This window comes from Gouania willdenowi, chromosome 6 (assembly GCF_900634775.1).
Source record: "Gouania willdenowi chromosome 6, fGouWil2.1, whole genome shotgun sequence".
Classification (NCBI taxonomy): Eukaryota; Metazoa; Chordata; class Actinopteri; order Blenniiformes; family Gobiesocidae; genus Gouania; species Gouania willdenowi.
The window spans coordinates 34,949,779-34,968,873 of NC_041049.1; the positions used below are offsets into that span (position 1 = coordinate 34,949,779).

Here is a 19,095-nt window from a genome sequence, read left to right on the forward strand (position 1 = left end):
TCTTCTTCTTTTTGAATTTCCGGCAAACTAGACGCATCGGTGGCGTATTGCTCATAGACCTATGGAGTCACCGGAGTACCAAAATGAAAAGGAAATGCATGTGGAAATATAAAGCGAATCAATAATACAAATTCTTTGCAAAATGGAAAAAACAAAATGGATATATACTACATTTGTATATTTTTTCATGATTCTCGTTATATTTCCACATTTTTATTATTGATTCTCTTTTTATTCACACATTTGTATTATTGATTCGTTTTATATTTCCACATGCATTTCCTTTTAATTTTGGCTCTCCTGTGATTCCATAATAGACATCATAATACGTAGACGCTGCATACATCACTAAATTCTCAAGCAATTTCCACGGGGGTTGTTTGTAACAAACGTCAGACATGATAGATAGATAGATAGATAGATAGATAGATAGATAGATAGATAGATAGATAGATAGAACAAAAGGAACCCAGAAAACGTTCAGATGTGCTCAGGTTTTTATTGACAACATTGTTTAAGGCTATACATTGCATTTGACAATTATTATTATTATTATTGTATAATGGTACTACTAGTGTATTATTGTTATTGCTATTATTATGAATATCATTACATTATCATATTATTGTATTGTATTTATTCATTATTAATATTTATTATTATTGTTACTAATATTCTCATTTTATTATTATAACCATTACTAACTCTTAATTCCCATGATTTTTTCTGCTGACTTCATGATTATTTTGATCTTTTCAGTTTTCTTTTCAGTTTGAGCTGAACAGTTTATTACATCTACCATTAATAAAATTAATTTCCTCTTATCCACAATGAATGTTTCTTCCTTTTATCTGTTTGCAACTTTTGCACTCTTTCCTCACTCTTTCACTTGTAAGTTTTCCTGTGTTATGGCAATTATTATATTCATCATATTGTCAAATGTGTGTTCATATGTACAATTTGTCATGTTTTAATACACAGTGACTTCATTACTCTTTACACTTTTGAACAGCTGAGTCATGTTAGATTAACAGTACAGATTGTATTGTATCCACAGTGCCAGCAACACACAGTCTCTGCTGAAGGCCAAACTCAAACTCACATGCAGATATACACGCACACACTATCAAGGACAGATATCAGTGGCGCCAGCCTTCCTCATAACATACACGTTCTCCAACGTCTCCACTGTTGGGCATCTGACCCCCTCCTTTCTTTCCTCCAGGGTTGGGACTTTTTCTCATATCTGTATAAAGCTTAAGCTGTGAAACTGTTGGTCAGTCCGGTATATCCGGAGCCAGGGAAGAACCTTTTTGGACCATCCTGCTTAGTACCTGGCTGCTTGCCCTTCCTAATACAGGATGGGACAGTCTCCTTTTTATACTCTTTTTCATTTAGTTTTATAATAAATCCTTTTTTATAAAATCATCAAGCTTTAACTGGACATCATCATTCAACACAGAGCATAAATCATGTCTCCAAATGAGATCAACCGCAAATTTGCTGTGACAACAGTTAAACCAGTTTTTCTATATAGTCTGTCAAGCCGGCATTTGCACATTTTCATTTTATGGAGTTCAGTAGTGAACCAGGGCGTTGAACGGGTAAAAGAGACCATTTTGGTTTTTATGGGTGCCAGTTCATTAAGACAGGTGGAGAGTGTGTTATTGTAGTAGGTTACAAGTTTGGATGGGTTTTCAGACAGTGGGGGGAGGGCTGGAGGTTAGATTGGTAGCCAATGTTGTTGAAAAAGCCAAAGGAGAAATGGAGTTGAGGTTTGAAAAAGATATAGTGCGTTTTGTTTTGGGGTGGGGAGAGGGATATCGATGTCCAGTGTGATGGCTAGGTGATCGGAAATGTGGAGATTTTGGCTGGAAAGGTTATGGATAGAGAGGCTGGTAGAGCCAGTCCAGGATATGACCATGGGAGTGAGTGGGAAAATTTACAATTTGGGAGAGATTGAAACAGTGAATTAGATCCAAAAAGTCTAAGGCAGGTTTGCAGTTTTTATTATCAATGTAAAAAATGAAGTCACCAAGAAGTAGGATGGATGAGGAGATGGCAAGGAGCTTGGTCAGAAAGTCTGTCAAATCGGAGAGAAAGGAGGAGTTTGGCTTTGGAGGACGATAAATGACTGCAGTGAGTAATGGGGTGGGACCGGGGAGTTTAAAGACAATGTGTTCAAAAGTAGGAATGTTTGGAATTTGAATGTTGGTTATTTTGATGTCCTTTCTGTATATGACAGCAGTACCCCCAACCCTCCTATCAGGGCGCGGGTTTTCAGTGAAAGTGAAACCGGATGGAGTGATTTGGTTCAGTGAGTAATAGCTGGAGCCTGGTGGTTGGTTGGAGCCTGGGGCCTGGTGGATGGCTGGAGCCTGAGGCCTGATGGATGGCTGGAGCCTGGTGGAGGGTGGATGGCTGGAGTCTGAAGTCTGGTGGATGGCTGGAGCCTAATGCTGCGTTTACACCAAACGCGGTTTCTGTGGCACAAGCGAACAGATTACATGCAAAGTCAATGGTTTAGACGCACTGGGAGGCAAATTATTCGCCGGTGGGGCGGCGCGGACTGTTTCACGCGTGGAAAGCGATGGCTGCTGCAAGTGCGCTTCCGATTTTTGTGATATTTGCGGTTCGCTTGAGTTGAAAATATTGAACTCCAGTGGCTGTTTCGCGTGACGCGCAGGCGCGAAAGCCAATCAGAGTCTTTGTTGGCAATGATGTCAGGCAGGCAACACGGAAACCAGTATTTTCACCCGTTCAACCATTGAGGAGAAGCTAATCGTAGCGGTGTGTGACCACCGGGAGCTGTATGACACGGCCTGTTATTTTAACCAGGACCAGGACCAGGAAGGATTTGGCATGGAGGAGAATCAGCGAGGAGGTGGGAGCAGCAGGTAAATGTTCTCTCTGTAGTTTTCATCTTTGAAAGTCGGCAGTGAGCGAGGATAGCATTAGCTAATGATAGAGTTAGCCGCTAACGCCAGCTTTTTTCACTGATCATTTATGAGAGGAAAAAATGTCAGTGGAAGCGTAGTGGGTCATCTGCAGGAACATCCAAACGGTGGAAATACCCTGTGGTCATGTCCTTTGTCGACCCCTTTGTTTCACCGCGAGAGACAAGCAGCAACATGGGGCAGGGGGTTTAGGAAGACAGGGCCGTAAAGTATGGTCAACCATCAGAGACTGGAGGTTTGTTTATCAGTGCAGACATATAGAAATATATACCAGGTTAATATTCAGGCCTTTATGCATCACGGCTTCTTCTAGTGGGGGGATCTAAATCTAGTATAATGATTTAAAATGTATAGTAATGTGTTTCATATATTGTGTTTGCTGTCACTCAGAGGTAAACAATCAGATGAGTGATGGAGGGGGAACAGATAGTGCTCAGGGAGCAGGAGAAGATGCTGATGGTGATGATGGTGCTACAGCAGCATCTCCTGCAGAAACAAGTGCAGCCAAACCATCTGATATGAACATGACAGAAGTTGTTTTGCATTTTGTTATAAATAAAATGTATCTATAAATGCTTGGTATATCAATGATGACAATGTTGATCATTACCTCATTTAATGTTTAATTAAAATATATCTATGATCTTATTTAAGTAACAGTGACTTGATAAGCTATTTATACTGTATATATATATGCTGTGTTTGTTTATTTTTAAGGAAAAAAAGCAAAGAAGAGGCCCAGCCAAGGCCCTCCAAGAGAGGTGGAGCAGCTTATCCTACAGACCTTCAGGAGACCACCTCCTCACCACCAGCTCTGACTGAGGATGAGATGTTTTTCAGAGACCTGCTTCCTATCCTGCAAAAAGTGCCACCAGAATTTAGGAAACGTTAAATTTCAAAGTTATAAACTTCTTGATTATCATCCGGTAACACTAAATTTGGAAAATTTTAATTAGGTTTTTGATTGGGCTGGATGGGCGGCACTCTTTGCATGGCAGGAACCACATCGTGAATAGTTGTTTACACTAGTTTGTTTATTATGTAAGTATTATAATATTGAAGTAAATAGTTTGTTTAAAATTGAGGTATTATGTTAATGTAAATGGTGTTCTTTCAGAATTGTTGATTAAAAACACATTTTGAAGTGTACTTTTGCTTTCTTTTTAATTTCTATCAATGTATCTTAACAGCTATGTGTTCACATCAAGGTTATATATTTTCATACAAGAACATATGGTTTCCTCATGTTGATTCTCTTTGAGACCTTTAATGCCTTAAATTAATTTCAGAGGTGAGGTTTCTTGGATTATTTATTTCTGGTTAAAAATGAAGCTGACAGATGTTTCTCTCCCCATTCTTCCATATTTATTATACACATGTTAATACAGTAGGAAGTTTGCTCTATAGAAGTATGTGGTTGGCTCTTAAAATAGTCGTTTGGGTGTGCTGGTGCAATATGTCCAGCCATGGAACAGCTCCTGCAGAGAAGTACGATGTGAAGACCTCTCGTCCATAGCTGTTAGCTGTGGTCCTGAAGGAGTCACCTGTGGCCAGATACCTGCACAGTTAACAACATAGAAAAGCTCAGATCATTGATAATCAGATATATATAATGTGGGTGTGTGTACGTGTGCATAAAGGTGGAGAGATTAGAGAGAGAACAGGCCTTTTCTCTCAGAATGTGTTGCCAGATGACAATAATTAACAGTAGTAAATAAATAATGATTTATTAATAAGAGTTAAAAACAATAAATATTAATGAAACAAGCCTTATCTCTCAGAATAGGTTTCCAGAGAACAAAAAATAACAATAGTAAATAATTTATTATAATGATTAACTTTTGTTTTAGTTGTAATATATTTATGATAAAGACAATAATAAAGCAGGCCTTATCTCCCAGAATAGGTATCTCCAGAAAACAATAATGTTAATAACTCTGCTTTTAAATTCCCTTGGGATTAATAAAGTATCTATCTATCTTTATTGTGTATTTGAGAGATGTGTCTGATGAATCATGGCATCTTCGGTTGCTTATGAATCTTACCGGAGACAGACAGACAGTCGTTTGGCTGCAGAGATGGAGCTCCTGTAGTTGGTATCCTGCTGGAACATCTGTGGGCCAATCAGACCCAGCAGGTCGTGGAATCGGGCGCTGGTCATCCACAGGTACCGCTGGAAGCAGTCATCATCCAGGTGTAGCTCCTGAAGCAGGCAGTGAAGCTCACCGAGTTGGATGTGTCGCTGGTTAACCTGGTGAAGCCAGGAAAGCCAACGTTTCTTCCCCTTCCGAGGGTAAGGAGCAGTGAATTGAAGGGGTCCTCCATAGTTGATGGTGGAAACAAACAGAGCCTGGTTGTCGCCTTTTTGGGAGTCTGGTGGGCGGAGCTTCGCTTCAGATGCGAATATGAAGCAAATAGGGAAAATTTTTTTGATCCTGCGAATCCTGCGGAAGGTTTCGCGCGACAGACGCGAACGATCCCGCAGAAAACGCGTTTGGTCTAAACGCAGCATAAGACCTGGAACTGTGCTGCTTACTGCTGCTGCATTCTGGGTCTGATGCTGGGGAACACATGCCAAACTCAAGGCCCAGGGTCCAAATACGGCCCTTGAGAGCTTCAAATGTGGCCCGCAGGAGGAAGTGGGAATTACAGAAAGCATGAGTCATTGTGTAGAACCAAGTAATTCAGTTGTAGATATCTCAATCCTTCCAAATAGATACATTTAATAAACATCCACAAAATTTGCCAGGGCTCACAGTTTCCCATGCTTATATCAGAATCAGAATCAGAATCAGAAATGTTTTATTTGCCATGTACAGTTTTGAGGACAGTACAAGGAATTTGACTTGGTGGTTGGTGCACAAAACAAGCAACAAAAAGAAATAAAAGAAATAAAAACAAAACAACAAAGAACAACCCAGCAACAATAATAATAATAATAATGATAAATATAAAGGATGAGGGATAAATAAAGGATAGATAGAGAATAAAGGATAAATAGGATAAATATAAATATAAATATATATATATAGTGCAGCAGGTATCAAGCTGGTGGAGGTGGTGATCGGGTAGGGGGGGGGGGGGGGGTTCAGTGGGTGACTTGGGGTGTGTTCATGTGGATGGTGGCAGAGGGAAAGAAGCTGTTTTTGTGTCTGGAGGTTCTGGTCCTGATGGACCGAAACCTCCTACCAGAAGGGAGAGATTGAAACAGTTTATGACCGGGGTGGGAGGGGTCGGCCACAATCTTTCCTGCACGCCTCAAAATCCTGGAGGCGTACAGGTCCTGGAGGGAGGGCAGATTGCAGCCGATGACCTTCTCTGCAGAGTGGATGATACGCTGCAGTCTGGCCTTGTCCTTGGCCGTAGCTGCAGCGTACCAGATGGTGATGGAGGAGCAGAGGATGGACTGGATGATGGAGCTGTAGAAGTTCACCATCATCTTTGTTGGCAGACTGAACTTCTTCAGCTGCCGCAAAAAGTACATCCTCTGCTGAGCTTTTTTGATAAGGGAGCTGATGTTCAGCTCCCACTTGAGGTCCTGAGTGATGATGGTCCCCAGGAAGCAGAAGTACTCTACAGAGCTCACTGTAGAGTCTCCCAGGGTGAGGGGGGTGAGGGGGGCTGGGTTCTTCCTGAAGTCTGCTATCATCTCCACTGTCTTTAAAGCATTGAGCTCCAGGTTGTTCTGGCTGCACCAGGACACCATGGTGACAGTCATTTTTATTCACAAATTGTTGTTATCTTTTCCAAACTGTATTAAAATTGACATGTTTTTCCCTAAATTGAATAAAATATCTAATCTATCCATACTATAATTCAAGGGAGGTCTGTGTGTGGATGTGTGTGTGTGTGTGTGTGGAGCAAATATCTCCCCGACGCGGTGCCAGTTCAACCTGAAACTCGGTCGATGGGTTCCAAACACCCCGAGTGTGTGTATCTGTTGTTTTGGAGTCATTTGGTCATTTCAAAATGTTTATTTTAATATTATTTCATTTCATTTCGGTCCCGAAATTAAACCTAATTTGACCTCAGGGTGTGAGGGGGCGCTAGCGCACCATCTATATCCATTTCACTACACAGCTCCTCACGCGAGCAAGAGTCACGTGTTCGGCCACTCCTCCTCCGCCATGCAATCGTTAGCTTCTCAAACACGGGAGCTCACTGTATAGATCACATCTGTTGAGAGACGACTTCCGGTATCCATTTTGAAGGCGAAACTACGATGGCTGGGAAGTGTCAGGTGAATGCATTTACAGAAACAAACACAAACAGGTCACAACATGAATGCAAAAAGATCACAACACAAATGCAAAATGGCCACAACGGAAGTGTTTCAGACTGACCAGTATTACAGACAGACACGTTTTTGGCGGATATTTTTAACCCGCCATAACAGAGAAGAACAAGAAGAAGAAATGGAAACATGTGTGAAAGTAAGTGAAAGTTGAATAGGATACTTTTATATTTTTCATATTAGGCTATCATAACGCTAGCAATGCAGTAACGTTAGCAATACGGCGTTTAGCTAGCGACAGCCAAATTAATATAAACTGTAATCCTGTCTGGAGCGAGTGATGTCAGGCTAACGTAACAGCAACAGTAGACCATTTTTAGGTGTACTTTGAATAATAGTGTACATTTCTCAATCACGTTCAAGAGACGACTTGTGTTGCGGTTAAAAGAGTCACCATGTTAACTGATAACTTTTAGCTGAATGTGCTGTGGTAACTGCTGCGTTTGATGGAAATTATCGTGTCATGTTGTCCACCTCACACTGATGGCAGAGGTGTAATTTATGTGTCGATGACGTTTCGTTAAAGAGTTATTGATGCTGGAAGTCTGAATCTGTAAATATCTGCCAAATTTACCGAACAGTGTTACGGTCCAAATAGTATCAAGATAAACTGGTGACTGGGCGGACTTTTGCTCCCGGTCCGACACATAAAAAGAAGCAACTCATAAGTCACGTTACTGGTGAATTGAAATGTTATTAATACATAATTAATCCATCATCCATCCATCCATCTTCTCCCGCTTAGCCGTTTCCGGGTCGCGGGGGCAGCATCCTCAGTAGGGAGGCCCAGACTTCCCTCTCCCCGGCCACTTCCTCCAGCTCTTCCGGGGGGACCCCAAGACGTTCCCAGGCCAGCCGAGAGACATAGTCTCTCCAGTGTGTCCTGGGTCTTCCCCGGGGCCTCCTTCCGGAGGGACGTGCCCTGAACGCCTCACTAGGGAGGCGTTCAGGGGGCATCCTAATTAGGTGCCCGAGCCACCTCATCTGGCTCTTCTCGATGCGGAGGAGCAGCGACTCTACTTTGAGCCCCTCCCGAATGACTGACATAATTAATGAAAACATAAAAATGGATGTTACGTAAAACATGCACATATGTGGAATCAGAGGTGGTGTAATAAATCTATTGTTGCTCCTCATTTCTTACGACCAACTTCCGTGTGTGTGTTGACGGCTGCTGTTAGCGGTATTTATAACGTGCAAAATAAACATTTTACTGCCCTCAAAAATGCTGTAATTGTTTTTTTTTTTTTTTTTTGCAAAAGTGTCAAATATTAGTTCTAGTTCTAATATCTATTGTTCCTCACAGCAGCCTCACAGTAGATAGTCAGTCACCAGTTTATCTGGATACTATTTAGACCGTACCACCGCAAAACAAAACATTTAACGTGAGCAGTTTTTTACGAGCTAAAACATTCACAGACTGAATGAAAACATGAGACCATAAAACTGTTGAAATAAATCCTAAACAGTCTCATTGTGTGTGGAGACCTGGTCCAGAACAAGTTTTTCAATTTTTTTTTTAAAAAACAGAAAAACGCTGCTTATCTGGTGTTTGGTTTTTCTGTATTTCTGTTTAGGTTTTAAATCAGAAAAACAAAATAAGCACACTGTTTATTTGTTATTTTGATTTGGTTTTAAAACGGAATAATCAAAGAACGAAGGGTACACGGATTATTCATGTGTATGTTTAATGATTTTCTGTCACACAGATTCAGAATCATGAGTAACCATAGCAACCACAGATGCATTCGGCTTAAAGTTGCCAGTTAACATGGTCATTGTAACATTGTCAGACATATCAATGCAACATTGAATTAATTGAGTCTGCCAGAGGAACACAAGTTTTCAGATTCATTAATAATTTCCTTGGTTGCACACAATTGCCTAGATTATAGTTATAAAAGTATAAAAAGACTAATTTTCTTCCCCTGCAAAAATACCACATGGTTTGTATGAAATAGATGATGGCTAAAAACTTTGCTTCTCTTTATCTTTTAACAGGTTATGTTTTGTCCATTTTGTGGAGCGAACCTTCAACCCATCCTGTCACAATGTGATTCATGTGGCAAAGATGTTCACTTTTTAAGGTGTTTTCAAGATGAAGGTACATTTAGTTCTGACAGTCATTCCCTTCAAGGTCATGTATTGCTGTATTGATGAGTATTATTTATTATTGTATAATGTAATGCTTGAAGGACATTGAAAATCCACATAAGAAACACACTTCAAATTGTGTGTTTCAGGTCCTGCAGCTGGGGTGGAGGATGAACTCAACAATAAGTATTTCAAAGAGGGCCACAGATATGAAATAATCATGGACTTACTGGCAACTAAGCACAACATTTCATTGAGCCGTAGCACCTTAAAACGCAGACTACAGGATTCAGGCCTGACCAGGAGGGAAAATTATTCTTCAACTGTTGCTGTGCAGGCCAGCTGCTTGGTTACCGAGCAATGTGGCAGACTCTTAAACAAAAGTACTCCCTTATAGTCAGAAGAGATGATGTGATGCGCTTAATGGGAGAAATGAATCCATCAGAAGTAGAAAATCGGTCGAGATGCAGATTTGTTCGAAGAGGATACTACTCAATGGGTCCCAATGAATTCTGGCATGTTGACGGATATGATAAAATAAAGCCTTTTGGAATAGCAATAAGTGGATGTATTGATGCTTCTCCTGAAATGCGGCTCAAATGTGGAAAGTCCAACAATGACCCTGAGATCATTGCTGCAAACTATATGCAGTGTGTTGCAGAATTTGAAGTTGTTCCAAAGCGCCTTCATACAGACTGCGGCACAGAAAATGGACTGATGGCAGCACTTCCCTGTACTTTGAGATCTGAACATGCAGATGAATTTGCAGGAGCTAAAAGCCGCATGTATGGCACTTCAACATCCAACCAACGCATTGAAAGCTGGTGGTCCTATTTCCGTAAACAAAGGTTTTTGTCCCTTTTAGTTTTCTGACAATGTTTTTTTCACATTCCTAATAATAATATCTTGGTGCAGCATTACAGTAAAATGTGATTTCTGCCTAGGAGTCAATTTTGGATTGATTTGTTTGTGGACTTGAAGGAGAGACATCTCTTTAATGGCAGTTATGAACATACAAGATTGGTGCGGTACTGCTTCTTGGGTGTCCTGCAGCAAGAACTGGATGAGTACAAGCAGCTGTGGAACACACACACTATTCGTCCTGTTCGCCAATCCCAGTGCCCATCTGGTAAACCAGAGGCCATGTACCATGTGCTTCACAGGTGAGTATTGGATCTCTATGTTACTATATAAATCTGATTATTTGGCTTCATTTCAATTTACTATATACTATTGCTATATTAGCATTCATACTATTTAATGCCATGGTTGGTAATTTGCAAAAACTAGCATGATTTTGAAAGTGGTATTCTCTTTGTGCTTCACCTTCACCCACCCCCTCCCATCTTTGCTTCCTCAAAAGTCGTGCTCCTCACCTACATACACTAGGGCCATTGGTCCAGAATCAGATTTCAGCTCATGCTGTGATTGCGGGCTCGTGCATGCAGGACAGGAATACATGGATGTACGATTGATTCATAAAACTTGCACTGATTACAGATATTGGTTGAAGTTTTTAAGTGCTTACAACTGCTACAGGTGACAGATTTTCTTCAGTTAATTTTCAGAACATGTATTATTCATTTCTGTCAGGACCTAAAGACAATTTCAACGGAAATCTCAAAAAAAGTGGATCTGGAGGAAATCACCAACCCTGCCTTTAATATAAAGTACAGCAAGAGTGCAGTGCAATTATATGCCATTTGCAGTATTTGTTAAATGTTTTCAGTACAGCACCTCCTACAAACATACTAAACCATCAATAATCTGTGAATGTTTCATGTAGTTAAAGGAAAGCGTTGACAATGAAACTGTGTTGGCCACCACTAATTGAAGAATCAATTTTCTCATTTTGAACCCTTTTGCTATGACCGAAAATACACACTCGCTTCAATCAGTAGCACTTAGCATATTTTTATTTACTTAATTTCATTTTAGATCATGTTGACTTTTAACAATGTCTCTGCTTATTTATAGTGTAAGACACTCCCAAAATGGTTGGAATGGTAATAAAATAAAGATGAAATTGCAAGAAATTGCAAGATGTGGCGCTCAGTAAATTAAGAGATTTGTCATTTTTTTTTAATTGTAAGTCAACTGTACTGTCTTGTTCCTAGATTTAATGGAAGGAATTGTGGATTCCCATTATCTACACAAGCCATGAGTCAGTTCAACAGCCTCTTAACATCACCTGCAAGTGGCAATGATGAGCAGCACACTCGCTTTGAAGACTTACAGAGAATAAGTGGTTTGACACCTCCTTTACAATGGGAATCTGCTGTAGAGAACTACATCCACCTGAAGAACATGGCTGACCTGTAGTATAATCCAAAGTGTGGCGTGGAACCAGTCGAGTGTCCCAGCCGATTTAACAAAACGTATGTAATGAGGACTTCCAGGTAAATATAAGGCTGAAAATGCAGCTCCACCACAGATGACAAAGCTTTTTAAATTTGCTTGCAGCTGTTAGATGTAGGAATTTGTTTGCAAAACAGTGTGATTCACAGTGTGTGTCGATATTTTAATGTGTATGGTAGGGGGGTGGGAAAAAATATTATTATTCGAAGGTGGGGCCTGCAGAAAAAGTTGGGGATCCAATGGTATAACTGATTTGTAAAAAAAAAAAAAGAAGACTTGTATGCTATAAGACCTTTTAAAAGAATTTAAATGCAATGCACTAAAACAAAGTAGCACCATTTAATTTAAGCAGTCTTCAGCAGGTTTTACACCATGAGTTAAGTTATGATGTGATGCCTACTAATAAATGAGTGTTAAATTATAATTTCTTTTGCCGTATTATTTATTGTCCTTATACCATTACTTGCTAATGCATTGATTTAAATACTTTGAGAAACTTTAAAGATGTGCAAAAAATACATTAGTAACAAGAATTTGACCCACTTCTTTCCATGCTAATTCTTAATTTTTAAGGGGTTACTGTGGCTCAACTGGAAGAGCCTGTTGGCCTTCAATCCACAGATTGGCGGTTTGATCCCCCATCTTGCCCTGGCTAATGGCTAAAACATGGCTAAAAAGGATGCATTTTTTGTTATGAAAATACAGGTACAGATTAGCAATAGTTTACATAACATAGTACATTTGAACAAAGACGTGCTGTCTTATCAAACCACACAAAAACAACATTTTCCAAAAATAGAACTAACGTTGTCCACTGTTGTTAACACAGTACAACTGTAAACCAAAAGCATCTTATTTTAACAATAACGCTTAACACGGGTAATCCAATGTCCCGACGTGGTTAACTGCACCCAAAGCCTGGGGAATTCTCAATCCCAAAGTTCATGTTTCCTTTGAAGCTCATGGAGCAATGTAAGAGAGGCAGCTTTAAAGTGTTGGCACATGTATTTATAGGCAGTTTTGAGCTGGAAAGGAACTGAAGGCGTGGACGAGGTTCGATGCCGGCAGGAGGCAGGCAAGGCACACCTGTGGCAAACATGAAGACCTCCTGCAAGGAAACTTCACTCTTTTTTTCTAAAAGTGAAAAACAATGAAATAAATTGACAAAGTTTGCATCACAGGGACTTTTCAGTGCAGTTGGTGTGGTAAAATTTGACAATCAAAAGAGAACTTGACTAACCTTCACAATCAAGTAGGTAGTCCCCCCAGAAACTTATTGTTTTATTCTCCTGGACCCTCTTGTTGCTTCCATTTGGACTAAGATCTGGTCGAAACAGATCTTCGATTTCTGTAGCGGATAACTTCCTTTCAGAGTGGCAGAGGACAGGGCTTAGGACAGCAGGATGCTGCTGCAGCGCTGTTAAAAACTGCAGGCTGGCAAGTCCATCCTTGAATCTATAATATAACAGATTACTTGAAAAGTTTAACATGGACAACAAGCAGCTATAAAGCAAAGGAATAATACAGTGACACTGTTCGCATGAATAACTATTTTTTTACCAGTACATTTGTGTAATTTAACAAAATGACACCTTTGGATTGCACTGTGGTTCCTGTCAAGTATGTACCATCTGAGGTACTCCTTCACAATCAAGGTCTTCTCCTCCACTGACTTCACATGTTTGCAGCACCCTGCGGTCTGTAACATGCTGCTGTTTTTAACAATCAGGTCTTGCAGGGTCTCTAATGAGGCTGCATTCTGGATCTGAAAAAAAAAAAAAACAACCTTCAAATTATAGCACAAAATCCATTCAAACACAAAAAGTAATAATTAGAAATATTAATATCAGAAAACTACCCTGAAGTTTTAAATGGACAAAATTGTTCATGTAACTAGCCAATTACCTTTACAAAGATTTCAAACCCTTCCGTCAATGACACTCCTACCTCTCGTAACACTTTCCCTATTTCTTCATCTGTAATGTCATCCACAGACGAGTTGAAACTGGGTTTGCCTGATATGTGGCTGACCAGATCCTTTGAGAGGAAATTTGGGCCAGGTCCACCGTGCACTATGGACACGGCAATCATCTTCCCTGCCAAACTATATTCATCTTCTCTCATTGCTGCTCATGGAGATGCAAAATTAATTATTCAATAAGTGTATATACTGAACAAGCATTACATGGTTGAATAGTATAGTTCTGTTTAAACATTCTACACAAAACTGTACCTGTTGAATTATACACAAGGTAGCGGCTTTTTGCAGGTCCATCAAATATGGGTCGATGGTGAAGTGTATTCATCAGAAGTGAAAGGAATTCTCTTTTAGGGCCACCAGTATCGATACCTTCCTCAAACTGGCCTGCATCATCTGAAAACTTAACTAAAATGTCCTTCATTTCAGAGAAAGTTCCCCTTTTGAATCCTCTCACAGCTCCATCCCAGATGTCAGAGCGGCAGATGTTAAATCTGCTGACAGCATGACGTCAATCTGGAGTGCCAAGTTTTGAATTATTTGTGCTACAGATTGCTGTTCCTGTTCCATCCTACCAATAGACAGACAATGACAAAGGTTACTTTAGCTTAAAGCCACAACAGGAGAAAGGCCACTTTTTGAGAATCTATGCCCTAAAAGTTTCTGGCTGCTATTCATATTTACATCACTGTTATAAACACAAGCCTGTGTACATTTTTTACAAGTTGATGGGTCAGACACTGGCAAAGACAAATTCAGAAACCTAAGAGCAATGTCAACTGACCAATGAGAGTAATATGCACACCTCTCGCAGCTGCTCTGACCCATTCCACAAAGTTATAAAGTGTAGGAACAGGCGTTCAGAGCGCCAATGGAAATAAAAGGGTTGCTATGTTTTCCTATTGAAAGTAGGGCTGCTCAATTAATCGAAATTTGATTTCAATTTTGATTATCATACCCAACAATTACAAAAATAACAATCGAGAAAAAACTATTAAAAGAAATTGTTTTGTTTGGTGCAAAGGTGAACATACTTGTTTTTAGTGTTTGAAGGATTTTATTATGTTTAAATATGTTTTATGTTTTTTTGAACAAAAAATAACTAACTTTTTGGTTGACAAATAATCATTTAAATAATCATGATTTCAATTATGACTAAAGTAATTGTTGTTATTATTATTATTATTATTATTATTATTATTATTATTTTTTTTTTTTAGAGTTGAGCAGCACTAATTGAAAGTGGGTGTACAATCAAAATGATTTAAAAGAAGTAATATTGGGGCATTGATGCAACATAATTTCAGAAATAATTAACTGTAAAATGAAACAAAACAGATGCCGTAAGTTTAACTATCCATTTCTTACTGTGCATCAAGTGAAGTTTCATGACTGCTTGCATCACTGTCTGAGTCCTCCTCTTCGTTGTCTACAATAATGGGTGCATACAGGGTTGTGTATTTGCTGAGAAAGTAACACAAACACATTTACATTTTTTATGTTTCCAAATCAATAATAATACTTCAAACTTGAGGGGGCAATCATATTACCCATAGCATGTAGTTTCCACTGCAACTCCTGATGTTCCCGGGTCATCCTCTGAATCAGTAAGCAAGATCTGTGAAGCAAACCAAAATAGGTATTGGACTATTTAGTGGAAGCACGTCATAATGTAAAGAAAGGGGTATGAGATGTCCTATTTAGAAAGAAAAAATATTCTAATGTGGACATCATCACAGTCAGTGGCATGCATCACTTTATGTACTGTAGAACAAATAAATTGCACAACAATATTCTCAGACAAAGCTACATGTGAACAACACATTAAAATTAAGGAGCCACATATTACCGGAGCAGCTGAATCAAGCTGTAAAGATTGTCCAACATTGTCACTCGTACTGGTACTGTTGGAGATAGGTTCAAATAGCTGGAAGTAGAAGAAATATTTAACTTTTGCACTGGAGATCAATCAATCAATCAATCAATCTTTATTTGTATAGCGCCAAATCATAACCAATGGTATCTCAAGACACTTTACAGTAGAGCAGTCTTAAGGACGGACTCTTCATTTTATGGATACACACATATGCATATATACGTATATACACATACATATGTATCCCACACCCAACATGAATTCATCATGGCGGCAAGGAAAACCTTCTGTTAAGCAGCAGGAACCTTGTGTGGATCCCATTCCTATGATGAACAGCCATCCACGTTATGCTGTGATGGGTGTGTGCAGAGGAGAGGGTGGAGACAGAGCTGCTGAGACTCTGTAACTCCACACTGAGGATCCCACGGACCTGCAAGACAAAAGCCAGAAGGAGTACAGGAGCAAACACACAAGGGAAGAAGCAGACATAGAGGGAGTGTTTGAGAGAGGAATGGGACCCTCTCCGGTCCCTCTCTAACCTAAATGACCTCTCTCTTAACGCCCTCTCCAACCTCTCTCCAACCGAGCATGCCAGACCCCCCCCCCCGGCAGTCTATGCCTATTGCATCTTAATTATGAGCTATGAGCTGGTTCCTAACTAAAAGCTTTACCAAAGAGGAATGTTTTGAGCCTAACCTTAAAGGTAGAGAGGGTGTCTGCCCCCCGAACCGTGGTTGGTAGATGGTTCCAGAGAAGTGGGGCCTGATAACTGAAAGCTCTTCCTCCTATACTACTTTTAGAGACAAATGGAACAACGAGTAGTCCAGCATTTTGAGAGAGTAGTGTTCTGGGGGGATTGTATGGCACTACAAGCTCCTTGAGATAGACTGGTGCCTGTCCATTTAGGGCTTTATAAGTGAGAAAAAGAATCTTGAATTCTATTCTATATTTTATGGGAAGCCAATGTAGAGAGGCTAATACAGGAGTAATGTGATCTCTTCTCCTAGTTTTAGTCAGTACACGTGCTGCAGCATTTTGAACCAGCTGAAGTGTCTTAAGCGACTTGCTCGGGCAGCCTGCTAAAAGAGAATTACAATAATCCAGTCTAGAGGTAACAAAAGCATGGACTAGTTTTTCGGCGTCGCCCTGGGACAGGATAGATCTGATTTTAGCAACGTTACGGAGATGAAAGAAGTCAGTTCTCGAAGTTTGTTTTATGTGAGAGTTGAAGGATAAATCCTGATCAAATAGAACCCCAAGGTTTCTAACAGTTGTGCTTTGTGCCAGAGTAATGCCATCTCGGGCAGTTAGGCTAGCATAGGTTTCTCTAAGGTGTCGTGGGCCCAGTACAATGACCTCAGTCTTGTCTGAGTTGAGAAGAAGAAAATTTTGGTCCATCCAGGCCCTAATGTCCTTTAGACAGGCCTCAAGTTTAGATAGCTGATTTGTCTCACCTGGCTTCATTGATACATACAGTTGGGTATCATCAGCATAGCAGTGAAAGTTAACAGAGTATTTTCTCATAACATTACCAAGGGGGATCATATAGATACAGAAGAGGATTGGACCTAGCACAGAGCCCTGAGGAACCCCGTAGCTTACTTTAATGTACACAGAAGACCTATTATTCACGTGTACAAACTGGTACCTATCAGATAGGTAGGACTTAAACCAGTTTAGGGCAGTCCCTGTGATTCCAAGTAATTCCTCTAATCTCTCTAGTAGAATATAGTGATCTATTGTGTCAAAAGCTGCACTAAGATCTAATAAAACCAGCACTGAGAGTCGTCCTTCATCTGAAGCTCAGAGTAGATCATTAGTTACTTTAACTAAAGCAGTCTCTGTGCTGTGTTGAGCTCTAAAACCTGACTGGAAGTCCTCGAACAGGCTGTTGTTTTGAAGAAATTCACAGAGCTGAGCCGCCACAACTTTCTCAAGAATCTTTGAAATAAAAGGAAGATTAGATATAGGCCTGTAGTTTGCTAAAGTGCTGGAATCAAGAGTAGGTTTTTTGAGAAGGGGCTTGATTACAGCTACTTTAAAGGACTGTGGCACGTAGCCTATTGATAGGGATATATTTATTGTCTCCAACAAAGATGGGCAGACTAGGGGAATAACTTCTTTAAACAGCTTAGTTGGGATCGGATCTGAAAGGCAGGTCGATGGTTTGGAGGATGAAATAATAGAGTTAAGTTCCTGAAGTCCTATATGTGAAAAACAGTTTAGGTTAGGCCTATTTACATTTAATGGTACAGCAGGCCCAGGTGAAGGCAGGGAGTGGCTAATTTTATCTCTAATCTTATGAATTTTATCGTTAAAAAATGTCATAAAGTCCTCACAGCTGAGGGCTAGAGGAATCATGGGCTCAATAGAGCTCTGACTTTGTGTTAGCCTAGCTACAGTGCTGAAAAGGTACCTCGGATTATTTTTATTTTCTTCAATTAGTGAGGAATAGTATGTAGATCGACTATGTCGTAAGGCTGTCATGCATTTACTATGGCTTTCTTGCCAGAGTATTCGTGACTCCTCTGTTTTATTGGAGCGCCACATTCTCTCTAATTTACGGGTTGTTTGTTTGAGTGTGTGAGTTTCAGAGCTAAACCACGGAGCTTTCCTCTGACGTTTAATAGTTTTTTCCCTCAATGGGGCAATTGAGTCCAAGGTGGATTTTAGTAGACTAGCAGAGCTATCAACAAGCAGATCCAGTTGAGAGGGGTTATAATTAATGTCATAGTTATTTATTGGATGGTGCACTGAGTTTAAGGCAGCAGGAATGGCCTCTTTAAATTTAGCCACAGCACTATTGGACAGATTTCTACTCGTAACTATTTTATTGCACAGTGCGAGATCCTCTAATATAATGTTAAAAGATATTAAAAAGTGATCTGATAGCAGAGGATTTTCAGGGTAGACTTTTAGTTCATTAATATCAAGGCCATATGTTAGAACAAGATCAAGAGTATGATTTAAACGATGAGTAGCTTCATTAATAGTTTGAAAAAAGCCAACTGAGTCTATTAGGGTCATAAAGGCTGAGCTCAGGCTATCACTATCTTTATCCACATGGATATTAAAATCTCCTACTATCAGTATTTTATCAGAACTGAGGACTAAGTTTGATGTAAACTCAGAGAATTCTGATAGAAATTCAGATTAAGGGCCTGGAGGACGGTAAATTATCGCAAATAAGACTGGCTGGTAGGTTTTTGATTCGGTATGAGATAAATTTAGAACCAGGCTTTCAAAGGAAGTGTAATTGGCCTTTGGTTTAGGATAGATTAGGAGAGAGGAATGATAAATAGCTGCTACACCACCTCCACGGCCTATGTCTCGTGGCATATGAGTATTTAAATGACTGGGAGGAGTGGCTTCATTTAAACTAACATATTCATCTTGATACAGCCATGTTTCAGTTAAACAGAATAAATCAAAGTTATTTTCTGAGATAAGGTCATTTACTAGTAGAGATTTGGATCTCAGTGATCTAATATTTAATAGAGCACATGTAATGGTTTTATGTTTTGGTGTTTCTAGATTT

The 19,095-nt window shown here is 39.8% G+C and overlaps 2 long non-coding RNA genes across 2 annotated transcripts; both read right to left on the reverse strand.

Moving 5' to 3' along the window:
• Positions 1–10,739: 10,739 nt before the first annotated feature.
• LOC114465723 (uncharacterized) lies at positions 10,740–13,581 on the reverse strand. Its single transcript, XR_003674338.1, has 3 exons — positions 13,296–13,581; positions 12,944–13,158; positions 10,740–12,837 (listed from the first exon to the last, which is right to left on the reverse strand). It is a non-coding gene; the product is annotated as an uncharacterized LOC114465723 (long non-coding RNA).
• An 11-nt stretch (positions 13,582–13,592) lies between these two features.
• Positions 13,593–15,672, reverse strand: LOC114465722 (uncharacterized). The gene is made up of 5 exons (XR_003674337.1): positions 15,531–15,672; positions 15,232–15,299; positions 15,050–15,145; positions 13,937–14,252; positions 13,593–13,829 (listed from the first exon to the last, which is right to left on the reverse strand). It is a non-coding gene; the product is annotated as an uncharacterized LOC114465722 (long non-coding RNA).
• Between the last annotated feature and the right edge of the window lie 3,423 nt (positions 15,673–19,095).